A 22,764-nucleotide genomic window follows, 5' to 3' on the forward strand; every position below is an offset into this window, starting at 1 on the left:
TCTGTTGGAGTCCTGTGGCTTGGTTGTTTTCTTAAGTCAGTTTGTTTGAACAGGCATAAAAGTGCTCTTCTTTACCCAGGATTTTGTGATCCTCCTCCCAGGTTAGTTCAATGAGAGGGAGATCTTCTTTGAGTATCACAAAAGAGGGAGATGCTTTTTTCCTCCAGTTTGGAGATGCTGTGATGAGGCTAGGTTCTGGGTAGAGTTGAGGCCTTTCAGCAAACAGTAGCTTTTCCCAGGGGCTCCCAGCCTGGAGCCATTCTGAGGGTTTATGTTTACAGAATTTCAGTTATTGTCAAGGCTGCTAAAGGGAGGGGCAGACTCTGGCTCTGATTACCAAGTGAAGACAACCCTCCTGGGCCTGGCTGTGGAGCTGGGTGACTTTTCCCTGCGTGGAGCTGAGTCTGGCAGGTCAGTTTAGGTTCTTGTGACCTGCTAAATGACTCTAGTTTTCTTCCAACGCTTGAGTTTGAGCTAGCAGCTCCGCCGAGCTTTGTTGGTATCCAAGATGGAGATCTCCGGTACTGCAGGTGGGGGGGGGGCGCGGGAAGGGGTGGCCTTCCCTCCTCTGCTTCCTGAGAAGGAGTGAGGACGTTAGGCTTCTACTCACTCCGAGTCTTGGTTCCTGGGTCGTCTCTGGTCTGCCAGCTGCAAGATGAAGATGTCTGCTCCTTGTTGGTTCTTGCTGGTGTTGAGTAGAATCTGCTCATCCGCTGAGTCTGGCTCCTTCATCCTGGACTCTCTGTGATTCAGGTATGGCAACTGCAGCCACTGCCACCAGCGTTGCCGCCACAGCGGAGGCTGCTGGCAAGTGCTCAGAGCTGTCTCCTTGCCTGGATATTCCCTCTCTGGCCTAACTCTCTGTCCTGTGATGGCACACTTGGTGTGATTCTCTGGCTTAGGCCTGTTCACTGGAACTCTAACTGCTTTCTATGCGAGAGCTTGTTTAGCCTCCAGCTTCTCCTCCGCCATCTTCCCAGAACCCCCTGTTGTCTCCTCCTTTGTTTCCCCTTCCCATCTCTTCCCATCTCCCACCCCCTCAGCCCCCCCCCCGGCCAAAGTTGTAAAGTTTGTTTTTCAACATCATGATTTGTACATCTCGTTGTTGCAATGGGTCCACCTGCATCCCTATTTTGCCCTTTCCCTCCACAAATTATACCAACATCAAATACAATGAAAGCATATACAATGAAAGCAAATACAATGTTGCAATGGGTCCACCTGTATCCCTGTTTTGCCCTTCCCCTCCACAAATTATACTAACATCAAATACAATGAAAGCAGGGGTTATACCGTGGGGGAGGGACATACAAAGATCCATTGTTCTTTAAGTTTCTGCTTAATTAATTTCTACTATAATATTTCTTTCTTCAACTAACTGATTTTTAGTTTTGCTTATCCTTACTTTCTTTGAGCTTGAGGTGACACCTTAGTTTATTTATTTGTAATAATGTGTGTGTGTGCGCGCGCGCATGCGCGTGTGTGCACGCACATGAGCACACATTAGTTTGTCATTGGTATTGGGGCTCAACCTCAGGGATTCATAGTCTAGCATGACTTTTATGCTCTCACAGCTGGCACTCTATCACTTGAGCTATGTTTTTAAATTCTTTTATCCGTTTGGAGGAAGGCAATTCATTTATCGCAAAGAAGGATACTATATGCCAGGATTTACAAATGTATACAGAAGATAAAAATATTAATGAAAATATTTAAACTACCAGTATAAACAGCTACTAATACTAATAGAAAAAATAAAATAAGATAAATATGAAAAACTAAAAAAGAAATAAAGAGGGAACATACTAAAACCATATTTATTTATTTATTGTTGAGGAGAAGAGTGTATGTGTGCTGGGAAGTATTAGTGCTATGGATTTTCTATTTGTTTTTGGCCTAAACTTACTTTTTCTATTTCTGCTAGTATGGTTAGTCATGAAATCTTTCTGGCTTGTGAATTTCCAGTTCCAGTGTGGGTCCAGTGTTCCATTGCCCATTATATGTCTGAATCCAGGACAGATGCTAAAGAGACACAGGATACATCCTGTGGCATAGAAACAAATTTTAAGAATTAGTATTATCTGGCCACATTCTAATGCAGTTTAAGGATTTTCCAAACATGAAGTAGCAGTTGTTTGGTGCAGTCCCTAACACACCTAGTGTATTGAAAAGTACAATTCCATACTTAAAACCTGCATGTTGACCTACACAAGGAATCTGATGTCATATATGTCTTGTGTGGGGTAAATTGGGTGATAGGTTTAGAACTCTAGTCACCAGCTTTTTTGCAATTTCTCCCTGCTATCACCCGTCATTTTGGCTGGCTAGGTTTTCAATCACCAAGTGGCCATAGCTCTAGTAAACCAGGACTAGATATGTGGGCCTTTAATGAACCCATTAATGGACAAATATCTTTTTTCTGTCAGTCATGGGACCTGAACTCTGGGCCTGGGCACTGTCCCTCAGCTCTTCAGCTCAAGGCTAACCCTCTACCACTACTACCATAGCACGACTTCAGGATTTTTCTGCTTATCTGGTGCTGAGGAATCAAACTCAGGGCCCCATGCATGCGAGGCAAGCACTCTACCACTGAGTCACCTTCCCAGACCCAGACAAATGTCTTTTATACATAGTTGTATTTATGTCCAAATGTTAGACTGGTGGGCAGTGTCCTTGAGAATAGAGCCATAAATAGAGTTTATTAGCTTTCTAGCTTCATGTTTACCTCTTTGTCTTGGCTGTAAGGATTCACTACCAAGGAGTTCTCCCTACCTGCCACACTAAGGCAAGGTGGATGGGCTATTAATGAGCTCAGTTAGCAGAAAGATTCTTTAGATCTGTTGTAATTTTTATATAAGCTGGACAATGGTGACTGGTCCTCTCAGAGCTTCAAACAAGTTTGCCCTACTTATTCACTGGAATGTCTTTCTGTTGCCTTGGGTAAAGGGACACAGATGCAGAGACAACTCATATTCAATGACACAGGCAAGACTTATTGAACTGTGCTTGGCTCTGTGCAGTTGTTTTACATAACAGATTGACCATATAGGTACTTCTTGCCAGAAACATAACAAAATAGAAAATAATATTAGAATGGTAGTTGAACAAAGCAAATCATCCTGGCTGCCATTTGAACACAGATTTTTTTTCCTTTATGGTTTAAGCCCAGTTTTTGTATACAGACTGAGTATCATCCCCTGACTTACTAATCTGCTAAAATTTCTTTGAAGATATGTACCTAATCATATTTTTAATGGTTTGTAGGAATGCAGGAACATAGTGGTGGTCACAAATCTGTTATCTTCAAAATGTTAGAGTGATTTCTGAGAAAACAGATAGCTTTTACTATTTTAATATCAGAAATCAAATATTCTCATTTGAAATGGAGAGTAGCATATAGATATTGGATACATATCTTCAAATTATAAGAAATATAGCAAATCTGGAGTATTTGTTAAATAATTGCATTATCTGAGAAAATTTCTTACAGTTACATCATTGGTTTTCTGAGAGAAAGTAAAAGCAACTTTCAGAAACTAAAATTTCAGAGTATGGAATCTTTATTCATTTACTCTATTTGTTTATTCATTGTTTCCTTATAATTTTTGTGTTGACTACTAATTCATGATAGACATGTTATAAAAATTATGATTATTAAATACAATATGTAATAGCATTCTATAGGAAAATTTGCAATTTTAGAAATAGCTTTCTATTGTTTGAAATCAAACACATTAATTAGATGATTAACTTGCTTCTACTAAAATTATCTTTAAGTATCAAGAAAGTATTTCGAAGAACAAGTTAACTCTTTATAAACCCTGAATTGAAATGAATAAATCCATCTTTTATTTTCAAAATTATTTCAATTTTTAATAAGTAAAGAGAAAAAATATACACAATTAGCTCAAGTTTGATGGGGAAATTATCATTTATTTATTTCAAGGTATTTGAATGGAGAGTATTTTATTTTTATATTCTGTACTGAATTAACAATTCTTTTAAAAGATTGAGCATTGTTCCTCTACTGGGACTCATTTAATTTTCTTCAATTGGATTCAATTATGATTTTATCTACCATATTCTTCTAAGTTTAAAGAAATATGCACTTGAAATGTATTAGCTTATTGCATCTCTGATTCATTTTTAAAATTCTATAAATCACAAGGCACTTTTAGTGGAACTAGCTTAACGTTTTAAAGTGCATAAAGTATATTAAAACTGTGATAAACAAGACAGTAAACTGTGAGAGCCAGGAATGAGAGTAGGATGTGAACCAGGGTGCTCCACATATACTGTGTACATCTGACTCTTGGAAAGAGGCAATAATTTCAATCTTTGGAATGCTTCTCTGGGAAAAAAGAGATAGTGACCACTGACCAGGACACTGTTCCATAGGATTCAGATACTTGTAAAAGGTCTGCCAGTAACCATGTGATCATGGTTACTGAGAACACACATCTCAAGGTCTTGATTGTTGGTACTACTTCAGAAGATGCTACAGAAACCTACACAGGAGTAGGTTGTTTTACATCCTAGGATATGATCAATTTTGGAAAAAGATTCTTGGGGTACTTAGTAGAATATGATTATTTGTTTACTAGGTGAAATACTATGTAGATGTCTGTTAAGTCTATTTGGCCTATTGTGTCTTTCAATTCAGAGGTTCTTTGCTGATCTGTAATTTTGTTGAAGTGTCTTTTCATGAGAAGGTGGTGTTAAAGTCTCTCACTATCACTGTGTGGCATGCTATCAATTCTTGTAAATCTAAGACTTTAATATATTTGTGTGCACGACTATTAGGCATATACATGCATGGATCATTTGCTTTATTAATAGGAAGTGACCTTAGCTTTCTCATTTACTGATTTTAGGCTGAAGGTTATTATATTAGATACCAGTTTGGCTATAACAGCCATCTTATGGGATGCATTTACTTGGAAGTTCTTTTCCCATCCTTTCACTTGGAGTTTGTGTAAATCTTTGTCAGTGGGGTATGTTTCTTGGAGACAGAAATAATTGGCTCTCAGAGTTTATCCAGGCTGTTGCTTTACTCCTTTTGATTGCAAAGTTGAAAACAGATGTTTAATGTCACTATTAAGAAATGTGCTGTGTTTCCTGTAATTTTGTTGTTTTGTAGAACCTGTTTCCTCTTCCTCCTTTACTAATCTAATCCTCTAAATATGTTTATGCATAGATATCTTTCTTTGAGCTTGATTCTCTTCTTCTGACTCTAAGATTTATAGTGCTGGCTTAGTAGTGATGAATTTGTTTAGATTTTTTTTATCATGGAAAGTTTTTTTCCTCATCAATTATGAATGACAACTTTGCTGGATATTCTAAATTAGGTTGAGAGTTGTACTTCACAACTTCCTTAATTTGTACATTTATGTTTTAACAATAAATCTAGGAATGTTTCCTCTCTGGTCTTGTTTGATTAGAATTTGATATGCCTCTTTCAGACAGGTGAAACTCTCTTGAGGTTGAGGAAGTTTTCTGCTATTATTTTGGTGACTAAGTTCTCAATGCTTTTAGTTTATATGTCTGTTCCCTAATCCCTTCCCATACTTTCTAGTTTTGGTCTTATGAACAGAGAACATGAGTATTTTCATGTCCTTGTGGTACTGATTGGCTTTCAATTCCTTTGACTGATAGAATTTCTTTGCTTTATCTTCAATTACTGATAAAAAATATCTAAAATTGTCCTGGGCTAGGATACTGTTTTTGTAAGGTGAATCATCCCAGAAGCCATATTTTAAAATATAGAACATTGGAGTCTTTATTATACAGTTAACAGGCTGCAGGTAGCCAGTTGTTACAAAAGCCTGCAGCATGAAAATACATATAACTCAGCTAGAAAACACGCTAAAGAGGAAAGAAATAACAAAAACAAAACCAGAAACAAATTCAGTTTCAATGGAGAGCTGAATTAGGATGCCATGATGACTTGAGATGAGCCAGGAGAAAAGACATAGGACACAGTCACAGAGACAAACTTGGCATGGAATCCTGGCAGTTAGGCTGGTCCAGGCCTAAATAGGTCGGTGCAGGGGGGCAGATCTTCAGGAAATTCCCAGTTCCAAAGCACTGGACTGACAGATTCACTAATATATCAGCCAAGTGTCCTCCCCTATGACCAGGGATCCGGGAAACCCATCACCTGGGAGGCAAGTGATGGGCAGGGGGACAAAATGTCAAACCTTACAATCCACCATGTGGCCAATATAGTGCTGGCCAGACTGACGTCTTTACTTCACTGTGAAGGTGAAGTCAGGTGAAAAGACTAATTGCCTACACAGGTGAGAAAGGGGAAGGTACCACTGATGGTCAAGAAGGAGGAGGGATTGGAAAGTATAAAATAATTTATTAATTTGAAGAAAGACAAACTGGTAAACTTACTAATAAGGGATGTGGAAACCAAAGACAGAGAAAGAAAATAGGACCAATATAAACTATTGTTATTTCAGTAGATTACTTACTAAGAAGTATTTTGCTATTGAATAAGATTAGGTAGGAAAGGAATCATGGTTAGAAATTTGTGAGGGAAAAAAATTTCATTAATTCTGTGTGTGTGGATGTGTGTGTAGTGAATATAAATGAGGAGTGGTAGCTATGAAAAAGGAATGAAAACATAATTTGAAAAGAGGAACAATCGTTCAGATAAAATGGTTACAGTTTCAAGAAGAATGAAAGAGAAGGAAGGAGTACAAAGAAGAATAAAGAGGTTGGTAGAAAACTCAAGAACCAAATGGACAAGGATGATTGATGAGATTGAAAAATATGTAGCCCTTTTCTGATTTGTAGCTTGGGGAAAAACAGAGTTAAAAAGTACAACATTGAATATATTTGAAGTAATATAAGGACAAAGAATGATAAACTTATGTACAGGAAATGTGAAGCAATGTTGGGTTTTTCTGCCCTGCAAAGTCCCCTAAATGGAGGAAGGGATGTGGAGATTAAGCTACAGGCTGCTACTGACTGTGGCTTTTTGTTTGGTTTTGCAGCGAGTCCTGAGGTTTCATGGCTGGCAGATGCCAGCCTCAGTCTCTATGAACTCCTATTCCTTGTTAGGGTCTGATTTCTAAGGTCCAATTTCCCTGGAAAAATGTACATGGTATTACTGATTTAAAAGGAATCAATAGTACTGGAGCTTGCTGTCAGTAAGCCTGCTAGTACTCTATTGTGTTTCTGGGTATGTGAATGTAACTTTTGTTGCAGTACAGTATAAGTATACATGGCAAGATGCACATGTAGACTGTATGCTTTGACATGTTTTCAATACAATACATACTTGTGTGACTGAAAACCAGTTCAAAATATGTTAGCATACATCACATAGCTTGTGATTCTCAATGAATCACTAACCTCAAAGAAGTGTAATGAACAAAATAGCATTTAGTTTTGCTTTATACAAGTATGATCACATATTTTACAACTATTTGAATTTTACAAAGGTATTAAGTTTTCCCTGATAATTTTCAAATTCATATACTCAGACCCTAGCCACACATCTTGAAAATATAATTAACAAAGTCAATCAATTCAAATCAGTCAATGAAACCTGATTGATCCCTTGGTAAATAATTGAAATTCATTGATGTCAATAGGTGAGAGTCTTCATTATGACATAAGTGGTATGGTAAGGCATTCTCCATTAAGTTGAAAACACATATAATGAAAAGCAGGCATTTTGCTAGCCAGAAGGATGTCCTTCACCAATGTTCAGTGTGGTTGGGTTTTAAATCTTAGATTTGACAATCTGCTGATTTGTGAGTAGTAAATGTCTCTTGTTTCAGACTATTATAATTTATTATATGTCTATGTGCAGATTATATTATTCAATATTATGTTTATTACATTTACTTAGATTGTCAAATATAGTTGCAACAAAATTAACATGACAAAATATTTTTCATGAAATTAATTTTAGTCCTAAAGATGTACACTTAATTTTTTCAAGATATATATGTGTATGATATGTGTGTATAAGAACAGATGTAATTATGTATGCTATATATTCTATTGTGGATGCAAAATTATAAAAATACTATGCATGTAAAAATGGAGGCTGGAAGTCATTTAGTTTACATCTCGACCACTTCTAAAGTGGTGCTGAATAGAATCCTTAATAAACAATCAAATAACACAAAAAATAAAGCCCTTATGATCAGATTACAGTAAGAGCATTATTCTGTCCATAAAGTGATGTGAATATTGATAAAACACAGGACACAATATGCATTGTTTTTAATTATTAATGTCAAAAATTTTTACCCTAAAACTAGTAACTAACCTAAAACTTCTTATAATCAGTTTTTATCAGCACCATTTCAAGCACTATATACTCTATTCAAAGTCTTTTGATGGCTCATAGAAATTTTTCTGGAATAATAGTGTGTGCGCATCTGTGCATATATGTGTGAGTGTGTATAATGGTCCTTGTAATATAGTGATTTTAGCCCATTCAGTTAATCATCCAGGAGTTTATGTGATTCTAGTCTACTGAACTACATAACCCACTTTAGAGCTTGGTTCACAGCCTGATTGCTTTCTGGAACTCAACTAATAATGCATTAATCTAATATATGGATGATTTTGTTTAAGTATTTTGACATAAAATTCTAAGAAATTTAAAATCACCCATAGAGTATATTCATAATTCTTATATAGAGAAATTTAAAAATCTTTGATTCAGGTGCAAAATATCTAGTACAAAATTTCCTTGGTATCCTTAGTAAGTAAATATTTAGTTGTTCTATACCTATTTTGTGAGAAACAGTGATACTAGAATGACAGAGAACAAAGTAGTCTATATCTTCCTGCATTCTAAGCATGAGAACTAGTTGAACAAATTATGATTTTATGTATGTACATGTGTATGAGATTTTGTGTGTGTGTGTGTGTGTGTGTGTGTGTGTGTGTGTGTGTGTGTGCTGGTACTGTGGCTTGAACTTACTATGTCTATGACTAATGCTCTGCCAATTGATCTAATGTCTCTAGTTCTGAATTTTTGTAGTTAGATATGATTCTTGCAGATTTGTCTGCCCAGGGTGTCTTCTAACCATCATCATATCTCAGCTTCCTGAGTAGCTACTATTGTAGGAATGAATAACCAGCACATATCCTCCTTTTAAATACTTTAGTTCAGTTGTACAATCTGTGTCAGTCTGTGTCAACTTCTGACTCCATTTTTAGCATTAGATTATTCAATAAATATCTATTACTATAATGGCCATTCTGTACTAATTGGGAAAAAGTCCAGTAGTTTGTCAAATTATAAAATTCATGGATGGTTTTAAGTACTTTAACATACAATTCCAAGAAATTTAAAAGCACCCACAAGGTACATTCATAATTCTTATGTAGTAAAAAAAATTAAAAATCTTTGATTCAGGTACAAAATCTATAGCTCTAATACATAGTATCTTTATAGTTTCCTATAATTAATTCTTTGTTTTACAATGTATCTTCTCTTGACTTCTTGAGCTCTAGACCTCTGTTGACTTCTCTTGACTTCTTCCATAGCAATCTAGTCTAATTCAATCCCTAATACACTTGTCATGTTTCATAAGATGGACCTTGAGTAAATATCAGATCCTGCTCTATGATTAGTTAGAACTAATTTTAAAGCACTTGTAAATTTAACTGATTGCAATAATTTCTAGAACAAACCATGTATGAAGCTGAGAGGGGGGAAGACATTAAAAATATTATGTAACTCAATCTCAGAATTGGTTTTCAGTTATCTCTCTACTATATCATTCCAAATCCTATTGTTCACAAAACAAATACTGATTCATTCTGAACAAAAACTGTTTTAAATAGATTTTGCCTTCTCCCCTCCCTCTATATATCAGTTTCATTTCTAATTCTGATGATATGAAATGTTTCAATCTACAAATACTATGTACTGTGACATCTATGTTAAGTATATTGTACATTTTTAAAAGTCATATACTGATTTATTACAAAATATGAACTAAACTCTTCATATATTCTGGTTGTTAATTCCGCATCAGATGAATAGTTGGTGAAGATGTTTTATTGCCATTTTGTAGGGTATCTGTTCAATGTGTGACCATAGGTTTTGCATACAAAAGAAGGAAACATGTTTGTCAATCCTTACTCGTATTTCTGAAGGTATATTAGAGTCTTTCTCAGGAATTTGTTACCTATGCCTATGTCCTCTACTGTATTCCCTGTAGCAATTTCAAAATTTCAGGTATTACATTCAAGTTTTTATCCCCTTTGAGTGATTTTGTATAGGGAAAGAGAGAAGGATTAAACTTTACTCTTTGGTTTTTGGTCGGTCGTGGGGCTTGAAGTCTGGACTTGGGCGCTGTCCCTGTGCTCTTCAGCTCAATGAAAGCGCTATACCGCTTGAGCCACAGCACCACTTCCGGTTTTCTAGTGGTTTATTAGAGATAAGATTCTCATGGACTTTCCTGCCCGGACTGGCTTTGAACCATGATCCTCAGATCTCAGCCTCCTGAGTAGCTAGGATTACAGGCATGAGCCACCGGCGCCTGGCTTAAACTTTACTCTTATACACATGGTTATTCACTTTGACCAACACTGTAAAAAAAAAAGGCTGGATATTTTGTTCTATTCCATTAAGTCTATATGCCTGTTACTGTGCTAGTGTAATGCTATTTTGTTACTATTGCTCTGTAAATATTTTAAAGTCCAGTATTGTGATACCACCAACAATGGCTTCTTCTGCAGCATTGTTTAGGTATTTGTGGTCTTTAGGTTTCCATATGATTTTTAGGGCTGATTTTTTCTATTTCTGTGGACAACTGTTATTGTAATTTTGATTAGGATTTCATTGAAGATATAAATTGCCTTCAGTAATATAGCTATTTTTTTTTGTTGGTCATGGGACCTGAATTCTGGGCCTGGGCACTGTCCCTCAGCTCTTCAGCTCAATGCTAGCACTCTGCCACTGGAGCTACAACACCACTTCTAGGTTTTTTTTTTTTTTTTTTTTGCTTATGTGGTGCTGAGGAATCAAACCCAGAGCCTCATGCATGCAAGGCAAGCACTCTACCACTGAGCTACCTTCCCTGCCCCAATATAGCTATATTTAACGTATTGATTCTGGGGATCCATGAATGTGAGAGATCTTTCCCTCTTCCGGTATTTTATTCAATTTCTTTCTTTGATGTGTTATGGGCTTTATTCATTGAGATATTTTACCTACCTAAACTTTTTCCTAATTATTCAGTTGAGGCTATTATGAATCAGATTGTTTTCTTTTTCCTTTTGTAGAAAAAAAAATTCCTTGCCAGTGTATACTAAAGCTACTGACTTTTGTATATTAATTGCTGTAGAGTACTATATTGCTGAAAATGTTTGATATCTAAGAATATTTTGGTGAACTGTTTTGGATCATTTTTAATTGGTCATATAAATTCCAAAAGAACCTGTAACTCTATGAATTAACAAATGGATTGAACAGATAATTGAAAGAAGAAATTAAAATGTCTATTAAATATATGAAGACTTGTCAGTCAACCTAGGACCCAAAGGAGAAGGGTCACCATCAAGAACACAATAGCAAATTCAGTGAAAGTATGAGTGAAAATGATAATTTAGGGCAGCTTCTATGAAAGTCAGTATGGAGGTTCAGGGGAAGGGTAGAAGTGAATGATAAGTAGTGAAAAGTATCAAAGTCCATATTTATTCATGAAGATCACATAATGAAACTTAAGAAAACCTATGATAATAAGGAAGAAAAGTGATAGAATAATAAGGAGCATTAGAGAGGGTTAATCTAATTCAAGTATAACTGCATACATATTGAAATAACAGTGAAACATTTGTAAAATTAGTATATAATGATTTATAGCTTTAAAATATATGCATTTAACTCTGATCTTACTGGGCAACAAGAATATATTACTGTATAAATTAAGGTTTCTGCTCTCTATTATGTTTTAAGATTAACAAACATTTCAAGCATATATGATAGTAAAATAGGATGGCAGAACATCTAGGGCACCCAGAAAAATGAAGGAGTTTGTTAATTCATTATGTAGACAATAAGTGTTTACTCAACTGCCTTTTATACCAAGTACTGTTAGACAAAACAGATTAAAAAAAAACCTTCCTGACAATCTTATACTGGTAAAATTCTGAACATATGACACCAGTTTCATTGAATTCTGTATATATGCAGTAGGAAAAATAACATTAAAGAAATTTCATGAAACATTAGTCAAATATCCTTACCAAAGTGTTTATTTATAATTTTGTTTCTTCCCTTGTATGTTCTTTGTGGTCTAATTTTAATGCCAAATAGAGAATGTTCTAAAAATAAAAAGTACAGAATGATGTGTTTTATAACTAAGGGCAGATGTGTAATGACATTGCAAAATAAAAAAATGTGTCTATATTACTATTTCTCACTGCAAGTTAGCTTTCTCTATCATCTTAAGAAATAGAAATATCTGCCCCACAATTCCAAAATTTTGTTTCCAGATATGTAGTTATTCTTACTGTTTGTCATTGTGGAATTCTATTAAATTTATGGTCATGAAAATGTAAGAGGACTAAAGATTATGTGTTTACTTTTATTCAATTAGATGTGGTTCAAGTTCTTTGGAGCAAATAATTCATGCAAGCCACTTTCTGTGGATAGAAGATAACCTTCAGAAAAGCTGTATTTTTCCCTAATCATATAGTAGTAATGGTAGTAGTAGCCACAATAAGAGTAATAAATCCAGTGGTAGTTATAATTATTTTTAATTCCATAACTATGTAATAGTAAACTCCAGAGGTATCCAGGGGGTGGGTTCACTAACAATTAGACTAGGGACAATTATAGTGGCTCATACCTATAATCCAAAGGACTCAGGAGTAGAAGAATTGAAGCACATCAGTTCAAGGCGAATCTGGGCAAAAGTTAATGAGATTCTATTTTAAATAAGCTGGGCATAGTGGCTCACATCTGTCATCAGAGTTAAGCAGAAAGACATAAGTACAATTATTGGTATCTTAGGATATCCCCAGCCCAAATCACCAGAATCTACATAAAAATAACTGAAGTATAGGAGGTCTGGAGATGTGGCTCTTTTGGCCAAATGCTTGTCTAGCATATGTTGGACCCTGAGTTCAATCCTCAGTACTTCCAAAAGGAGCAGGTTATAGGTATTTGTGCCAGGAATAGAAACTTTTTTTGATACTATAAGGATGGATACCTGCCATCTACATGTATCAAAACTTCAAAACTGTAGCATCAAAAATATGTGCTCCCTTCTCCTCCTTCCTCCCTTCAATTCTTCCTCTTTCCCCCCCACCCTTTCTTATCTCATCATCCTCTTGCATATATACCACATCTTCAATGATTGCAATAATGGAAAAAAATCACATTTCTTTCTTTTCTTTTCTTTCCTTTCCTTCTTCTCTTCTCTTTCTTTTCTTCTTTTTCTTTTCTCTTCTCCTTTTGTTATGGAGCTTCAACTAAGAGCCTGGGCACTGTCCCTGAAGTCTATTGCTCAAGGCCACCACTTTATCACTTGGAGCCATGGCTCCACTTCCATTTTTCTGATGGTTAATTGGAGATGATATTCTCATGAACTTTCCTGCCTGTGCTGGCTTTAAACCATGATCTTCAGATCTCAGCCTCCTAAGTGGCTAGGATTATAGGCATGAGCCACCAGCATCCAGCTTTATATTTCTTTTTCTTTTTTGGGTGGGGAGGTCCGGTCGTGTGACCTGAACTCTGGGCCTGGGTGCTGTCCCTCAGCTCTTCAGCTCAAGGCTAGCACTCTAACACTTTGAGCCACAGCGCCACTTCCAGCTTTTTTCTTTTTGCTTATGTGGTGCTAAGGAATCGAACCCAGGGCCTCAGGCATGCAAGGCAAGTGCTCTACCACTGAGCCACCTTCCCAGCCCCCTATATTTCTTGACTACTATCAATCACCATTATTCTTCATTCTCATATTCACTCTTCTTAACCTAACTGGGACACTTTATAATTAACCATATTACTACAATAGCCACTAATTTTTCTTTTATTTTTAGTGCTGGGGATGGATCCTAGGGCCTTGAGCATGCTAGTCAAGTGATCCATTACAAGGCTATATCAGTAGCTCAATATTTAATATTTTGTGATAAAAAGATAAGAAGATTCCTTTAAAATTAACAGTATGTAATTTTATTTTAATAACACTTCAATGTTAAATTGAAAAATTAATACATTATTTTCTTTCATATAGAACTCTTAATTTCATTGCAGTACTAAGAATGTAATCAAGGTCTTTTCACACCTCTACCACTGAGACCGAATGTGTGTGTGTGTGTGTGTGTGTGTGTGTGTGTGTGTATTTGTACTTCAATATAAATGTCATGATTGATTTTTCTGTCAAGAATGATATTCGGGTTTGGTGTGAATTGCAGTGTACCTGCAGATTGTTTTCAGTAATATAATTTTGACAATATTAAATTTGTTAATCTATAAACATTGAAAATCTTTCCATCATATGGTATTTGCTTCAATTTCTGTAAGATTTTGCACATTTGTATACATCTCAGTGAGTTTCTTGGATACTCAGGTTTTCATTGTTTATAGCTTATAAATATAACAATTAGTAATATAAAAACTAAATGTTCATATTAATTCACATTTAATTCAACTCTCTTAACAGTACCAAAACAATAATGAAACATCCAGAAGAAAATTAGATGAAAAATTTTTATCCTTTGAAAATATAAAGGATAATTCTAAAAACAATTTCTGATTTAATAGACCACTTCAGGGCTGGGAAGGTGGCTCAGTGGTAGAGTGCTTGCCTTGCATGCATGAGGCCCCGGGTTCGATTCCTCAGCACCACATAAGCAAAAAGAAAAAAGCTGGAAGTGGCGCTGTAGCTCAAGTGGTAGAGTGCTGGCCTTGAGCTGAAGAGCTGAGGGACAGCGCCCAGGCCCAGAGATCAGGCCTCACGACCGGACCCCCCCCCCCCAAAATAGACCAGTTCATTCTTTGGTGGCCCTATGAATTTGAATTCTTTTTCTTTGTTTTTAAACATTTTTTATTGTAAAGATACTGTACAGAGGGGTAACAGTTAGATGAGCAAGATAATGAGTCCATTTCTTATCGAGCATTGTTAGTCCTTCCTTCGTTTTTTCCCTACCATCCCTTTCCTCCCCACCTCCCCAACTATCCGCCCCCCATCTCCTCAACATTGTAGTTTGTTTTCAATATATTTTTTGTACATTTCATTGTTACAATGTATCTTTATTTCAGCATTTTATTATTTCCCTTACCCTTCCCAAATTAGAAAAAATGTATACACAAGATGCAGGACACTGGAATCAACTACAGTGACAACAGGGATTATACCATGGGGGAAGAACGTACAAAGAAACCAAAAAAATCACATAGTACATTATAAGTACATTAAAAAGAACAACAATAAAGATAAAATCTCTTTTTTATTGTGAAAATGCCGTACAGAGGGCTTACAATTACGTGGGCAAAGTAGTGAGTGTATTTCTTATCAAGCATTGTTGCCTCCTCTTTTGTTTCCTGGCACCATCCCTTCCCTTCTCTCCTCCTCCTGACCCCCTCCACTTGCCAAAGTTGTGAAGCTCATTTTTGACATAACATCTTCTATATCTCATTGTTGCAATGGGTCCACCTCTATCCCTATTTAAACAATTTGTTTTTTCCCTTCTCTTCCACAAATTATACTAACATCAGATACAGTGAAACAGGGGTTATAACGTGATGGAGGGACATACAAACAACAAAGAAATCATCTTGTAAATATGTTAAACACAATAGCAAGAAAGTAAATAAAAACATTTGAGTCCTTAACTTGGGGTTCATTTGGCTTAACATCAACTTATCTGACCATTTCTGCTTGTCTCAGACATATACTAGTTATTATTATAAATAAGGGAAAACATGGGACCTATGCTTCTTTGGGCCTCACTTACTTCACTTAAGATAGTTGTTTCCAAGTCTTTCCACAATGTCATTCTTTGTGATGGAGGCATAGAATTCCATTTTGTATATATACCATATTTTCTTGATCCATTCATCTACTGAGGGGCATCTGGATTGGTTCCATATCTTAGCTATGGTAAATAATGCTACAATAAACATTCTTGTGCTGCTAGCTTTAGTATGGTCTTGTTTGTGATCATTCAGGTAAATGCCCAAAAGTAGGATTGCTGGGTCATAAGGGAGCTCTCAACTGCACTAGCCATAAAAGAAATGCAAATCAAAACAATACTCAGATACCACCTCACCCCAGTTAGAATGGCTATAATCAAGAACTCTAATAACACATGCTGGAGGGGAAGTGGACAGAAGGGAACCCTACTGCATTGTTGGTGGGAATGTAAACTTGTTCATTCATTGTGGAAAGTAGTATGGAGGTTCCTCAAAAGACTCTCTTTAAGTCTTTAGCCCACAGTCATTTCTTTGAGGATTTTTTGTTGGGGGATATAATTTTTTGAGTTCTAAGTACATGTTAGATACGAAAACCTTGCCCATTGCATGCCTAGTGAAGATCTTCTAACCAATCTGTGGGCTTTCTATTGATCTTGCTTTCTATGTCCTTTTCTATGCAGCAGACAACCTGAAAACATTACAGGAAGGAATAGGAGAAACTCTAGGGCTCCTTGGCATGGGCCAAAATTTTCTTAATAAAGGCCTAGAAACACAACAAATCAAAGAACGGTTGGACAAATGGTATTGCATGATTAGAATTGTTTTTGTTCAGATAATTTACCGTACAATTCTTTAAAATATTAAGAAGTGTTAACATTTCAGAACCTTGCACCAAAAGTCATACTGTATCCTATGATGATTTTTATTGTATGCAATGCTATATTTTATACATTCTTGTGTCTTGAAATGAGTGAATTTATATAAGTACATTATTTCACTGATAACTTTCATATAGTGTATAAATTATAATTTCTCTTAACTTCTGAAAGCACTACTTAATGACTAGTGATCTAATCCAAATTTGAGGTTAATAAATAGTAAGTATGCTTATCCTTACTGACTACTGATCTAATCCAAATTTGAGATTACTAAATGATAAATATGCTTATCCTTATCTCTGTTGGGAGATCAGGTGTGCAAGGAGGGAAATTATTTAGTATGGTTATCCACAGGATCACATAGATCCCAAATTTTTGTAAACCGCAAGTGAAATTGGAAGATAATTATTGATAGGAACATTCAAGTTTACTCATATGGCATTAACTTAGTTGTTTCAATTATTTTTGCAAGTGGAAAATGATCAAATTTCTTGTATCCTAAATTGTGGCAATAAAGTGAAAGTACTCACTATATAATGCATATATCATATTAGCATCAAAAGTAGCAAATGTCATTTAATAAAATAAATCTTTATAAATGGAAATATTATTTGATACATAATAATACTTATTCATATAATAAGTGTCAAAAAGCCAAAGTATTCTGCTCTGAGAGTTTGATCTCAGGGCCTAGACACTATTTATGAGTTTTTGCTCAAGATTAGCACTCTACTACCTGATTCATAGAACTACTGCCAGCTCTTTGGGTCAATAATTGGCAGTAAGAGTCTCACAGACTTTACTGCTCCAGCTGACTTCAAACTTCAATTTTCATATCTTAGCCCCATGAGGATGTAAGATTAGTGGCATGAGCTACTGGCATACGACTAAAATATTCACTTTTATAATATTTACTTAATTTCATTGATGTAGTCTAATATGCAACTCAATATTGTCTTACTTTACATAAATACAAAAGGTTTAAATTTAACATAGTTAAGTTAAAAATGAAATAAATCACTATCAAAATTATGTTTTATTCATAAGTAAAATGATTCACATTAATGATAGTTTTGCATATAGAATGCAAAGAGAATAAGTTCCTCACAGTTGAAGGAAAGTGCAATGTCTAGAACTGGGACAAAATTTATAGAATTTAAATTTTGATATTTTATTGTTTTATCCTAATGCTGAACTGTAAAAGAATCTGCAGCTATATGGTGATGTATCTATTGTGCAATATTGAAACTTTTCAAATAAGAATCACCGCATACTCCACATCTAGTCATAATTCAGCCAGAAAATGCCCCTAATCAATGTAAAGGCTTATAAAATAATAGGGAATATATAATGTTTTTAATTAGCAACATGTTCTTTCATACTTGTCAAAGACAATCAAAGCTTGGCAGAAGCACATGCTTATCTCATAAGAATGAGACTTAAAAATCAAATGCAAATGGTGACCATTAAAAGTAATTCATATTTTTCGATTAAGTTTTTTAAACACTGAAAGGTAGACATTATTTCAAGGAAATAAATGTGACATAATCAAGATGATTTTATTAGTTTATATTATTGTTAATCACTAAAGTCATTGATTTGATTAAAAGAATCACTTTCTTTTCCTATATGGATTGTTTATATAAAAATGAATATAAACTTTCTGGTAATAATGAGCAAAAATTATACCTAATTTTCTTCCATATTTGTTTTGGAATTTTTAAAGTTTTGAGTAGGTATATCCAAAAGAATTTTTTCTGAAGGAGATATTATTATAACATTGATTAACAAATATTTCAAAGTCAATGCACTGTGCTTATGGACCAAAATCTGGAATAATAAAATGACAATTTATGTAATTATTGATACAAGGCTTATAAAGAAATATATGATACTTGTGGGTGAATATAAAAACAATTATTGAAAAACATTATTGAAGGACATAAGAATGGATTTAAAACTTGGAGGAACATACTAAACAAATTGCTCATTAAAAATTACATGTAGTCTAGGGCTGGTTGTTCTCACCTGTACTCCTACATACTCAGGAGGCTCAAAGTATATGATATCAGTTTGAAATTAGGCTGAGAAGAAAAACTCTAAGGGAGACTCCATCTCCAAAATAATAAACAAAAAGCCAGATGTGACTCAAATGGTAGAGCAACACTTCAAGTCAAACAGTAAAATATGATTCTCTGTGTTCAAATCCTGGCATGGATATAAAAATCAATATATATTTGCTCAGCAAAGATTTATTTTCTAACAAAAGTAATTTTAAAACACTAAAAATATTAAGACAGAGATAATATGAAACCTATTTTAGCATGGCAATATCAGGAAGAATGTTATACTTCTCCCTGAAATCACTGAAAAATAACAAAAAGAACTAGGTAACACTGGAGTATAGAAACACTAAAGGTGTAAAATGCTACTAAAATGGATGATTTCAAATAGAAGCACTGTAGGAGAAGATGATTTTTTTTTCATGACTGCCTATGTTAAAAATAACTAAGGTACTATATGTCTCTAAGGTCAAAGGGCACATGTGAGCTGTAAAATCAAAATGGCTTTGTAGAAGAGTGCGAATAGTTCCCATCAGTTCAAAACTGTCTTTTCAAAACACACAGTTCAATTCTGCAAAAATCTAGCAGGCTTAATCACAGAAAAAAAATTGAAAAGCTATCTTCTTTTGTGAAAGAACAAGACTCTATCATATACTATCCTAGATCCACCTATCTGTAATTGTTAAAAAGAAGTAACATTAAATTTCTGCATATACACCCATACACTTATAACCCTGTATATCAAGAAATATTAATGAAAACATGATAAACAGTTCAGACTTTTTATTACCAGGAAAAAGCTAATCAGTAGATGACACTGAAAAATACAATACACATATGCATAATTTCAAAGAAGCCATCCATGGTCTATTTAATCACGATACTTAGGAAGGACAAAACAAAATTATAAAATAACTCATCAATAGAAGAGTTGAACCTTATGATAGTGGTTTCAAATATTTGTGCATGTGTAAAATATTCCTGCAATGCTATTTTAATATATATATATATAAATATATATCTATTGTAAAGATACTGTACAGATGGGTTATAGTTACATGATCAAGGTAATGAGTCCATTGCCTGTAGGGCACTGTTACCCTCTCCTTTGCTTTTCCCCTACTATCCCTTTCCTCCTTACCTCCCCAACTCCTCCCTCCCAGCCAAAGTTGTAAAGTTCAGTGTGCTGCATCTTGTATATACATTTTCTAATTTGGGGAGGGGAAGGGAAATAATATACTGAAATAAGGATACAGATGACCCATTGTAACAATGAGATATACAAGACATTATGTTGAAATGCTATTTTAAAAGATAAATTTTATATTATTGAAGTTATATCTCATTCAAGAAGCTATAAAATACAGAATTTCATCATTCCAAAAGTTTAAAAAGATATTTTGGTTATAGCTCGAATTGTAATGGCATTCAAGTCCCAAAGATTCCATTTTTGAATGTTTAGTACCAAGAACTTGCAGTATCTTAAGAATGAAAATGTAGAATTGGAAGGAAAAATAAATTAAAATTTGATTTAAATAAAATAAGAAAAGAAATAACTGTCAATTAAAGTGCCATATATTTGAGAAAATATAATAAAATATTTTAAAAGGAAACAATTATTTGTGTAATAAAAGTAAAAGATAACATTTTCAGAAGCATTTCTCCTGCATATTATAATCATAATAGTATTTAAGAAAATTGTATTAGAGGAAAAATATGAATATACATATCAAATGACAGCGTTTTGGTATTAATATACTTCAAAGGCTACAAATTTATAGTGTCATTACCAATGAGGCTAATAAAAACAAACAGGAAGACACTATACAAACTTATACCAAAAATGTTATAAAAATTTAAGTGGAAGCTGGCCGCCATTGACTCACAACTGTAATTCTAGTTATTCAGGAGGCTGAGATATGAGGATCGTGGTTCAAAGCAGGCCTGGGCAGGAAAAGAATGTGAGACTTATCTCCAATGAATCTATCTGTCTATCTAGCTAGCTAGCTACCTGTCTGTTTGTCTGTCTGTTTGTCTGTCTATCTAACTACCATACACAAGAAGTGGAACAGTCTCTCAAATGGTAGAGCACTGTCCTTGAAACAAAGAAGCTCAAAGACACAGCTTAGGCCCTGAAATCAAGCCTTAAGAGCAGGCTTCCCAGCAAAAAAAAAAATTGAATGGAATTTTAAAGAATATTCAAATAAGTCATAATGACATAGACTTAAAGGATGTCCACTATCTAATCCAAATAACCCATTTATACTTTTACAAAAATGGCTTTTTCAAATGTGAGCATTTTTAGAATCTTTACATAGGGAGATACTCTGGTCTAAATAGTTGAATATACTGAAATTACAAATATCCTCAAAGTCAAAAAGAATGGGACAAAAGGGGAAATGATACGCTAATTTTACATATGATGGAAGTGGTCAGAAACTGAAGAGTGCAGCAACTCTTGACTGCATGCTCATCTTGGTACACACCTCTGGAGTCCAATCAATCCAGTGTTAGTGTGAAAGTCTTTTCAGGATTTGGTGCATAGGAGGCTGCATAAATAACTGCTCAAGGCCATGGTGAGGGATGCATCTATGGGACATGAGGACTATTTTGTATCTTTCTCCTACTCAGAAAGTATAAGGTTTAGATGGTTTCATTCATAAATTCATTAAATATGTGAAAAATACTCTTCCAAAAATAATAAAATGAAGATAACACTTTCCAATTATTTATCTGTTCTGTATTATCCTCATACCAAATAAAGAGTTATAATAAAATTTCAACATGAATTTTGGAGGGGACATTCAAACCATTGTGGAGCATATTAACATATCCTTTCAGACTGACAGTTTTTCTCGATTATGGATCCATGCATCAACATTGCCATGGAGCCCATATATCTCCATTTTGGCCAGAGCATAATATGACCAACTATATCAGTTTATTCAAAACTGAAAAGGTTCTATAATGCATAACTTTTAGTTCTAATACTAAAAAATTCTTGAAAACTTAAGATAGTTTCTTAACTCTATGAGCAAATGGTTCAAAATATCATTACTTGTTCCATGTTATTAAAATTTGCAGAATTTTATTTTCCTGAAATTTAGAAAACATATTCAAGAAACTACCTTATATTTATGATTATATTTATAAAGTTTACATTGTGGATCAGAATAGCAAAGATTGGTCTATGTTATAGAAAGGAAATAAAATGTAATTTCTAAGTTGGAGGATTTTCTAAAAAAATAATATGAAAATATTCATATTATTAATCACAGAATGGCTGATTTAGTCAACTGTCAACAATTGGCCAATAATAGAAATGTTAAAGCTCAAAAAATCATTATGAGTAAGATTTTGTGGGGTGGACATAAAACTAGTTCATCAACCAGAAAGATAGTTACAAAACTTCCTTGGAAGTTTGTTTTTGATGTTAACTAATTCTGACCCATCCATCACATTTTCTATGCATATTACTGTGAAGTAAATACATTTCAAAAACAGCTCTGGGAAATTGTGCATTGTTCCTTCCATTGTACATTCAAAACTATATTGATTTATACTTCAATTATTCTGAAAGATAGAAAGATACTATAATTTTAAATTAGAACAGATTCTGTATGCAATAGCTCTGGCTGGTTCTTTCCTTTTCCTCTATGTTTCTAGTGCACATCCAAACCATCCCTAAATCATGATGAAAATACAAGAATAGAATACAACAAAAAAAGAAATATATTAATCAAGGCAATAAGGAAGACCTTTGTTTTGATTTTGTACCTTAAAGACTTTGTTTTCTCTGTGAAGTCTTTTCAGGAACCTCCATACTGCTTTCCAAAGTGGTTGAACAAGTTTACACTCCCACCAACAATGAAGTAAGGTTCCCTTCTGTCCACATCCCCTCCAGCATCTGTTGTTGTTA

This window comes from Dipodomys ordii, unplaced genomic scaffold, assembly GCF_000151885.1.
Source record: "Dipodomys ordii isolate 6190 unplaced genomic scaffold, Dord_2.0 Scaffold38, whole genome shotgun sequence".
NCBI lineage: Eukaryota > Metazoa > Chordata > Mammalia > Rodentia > Heteromyidae > Dipodomys > Dipodomys ordii.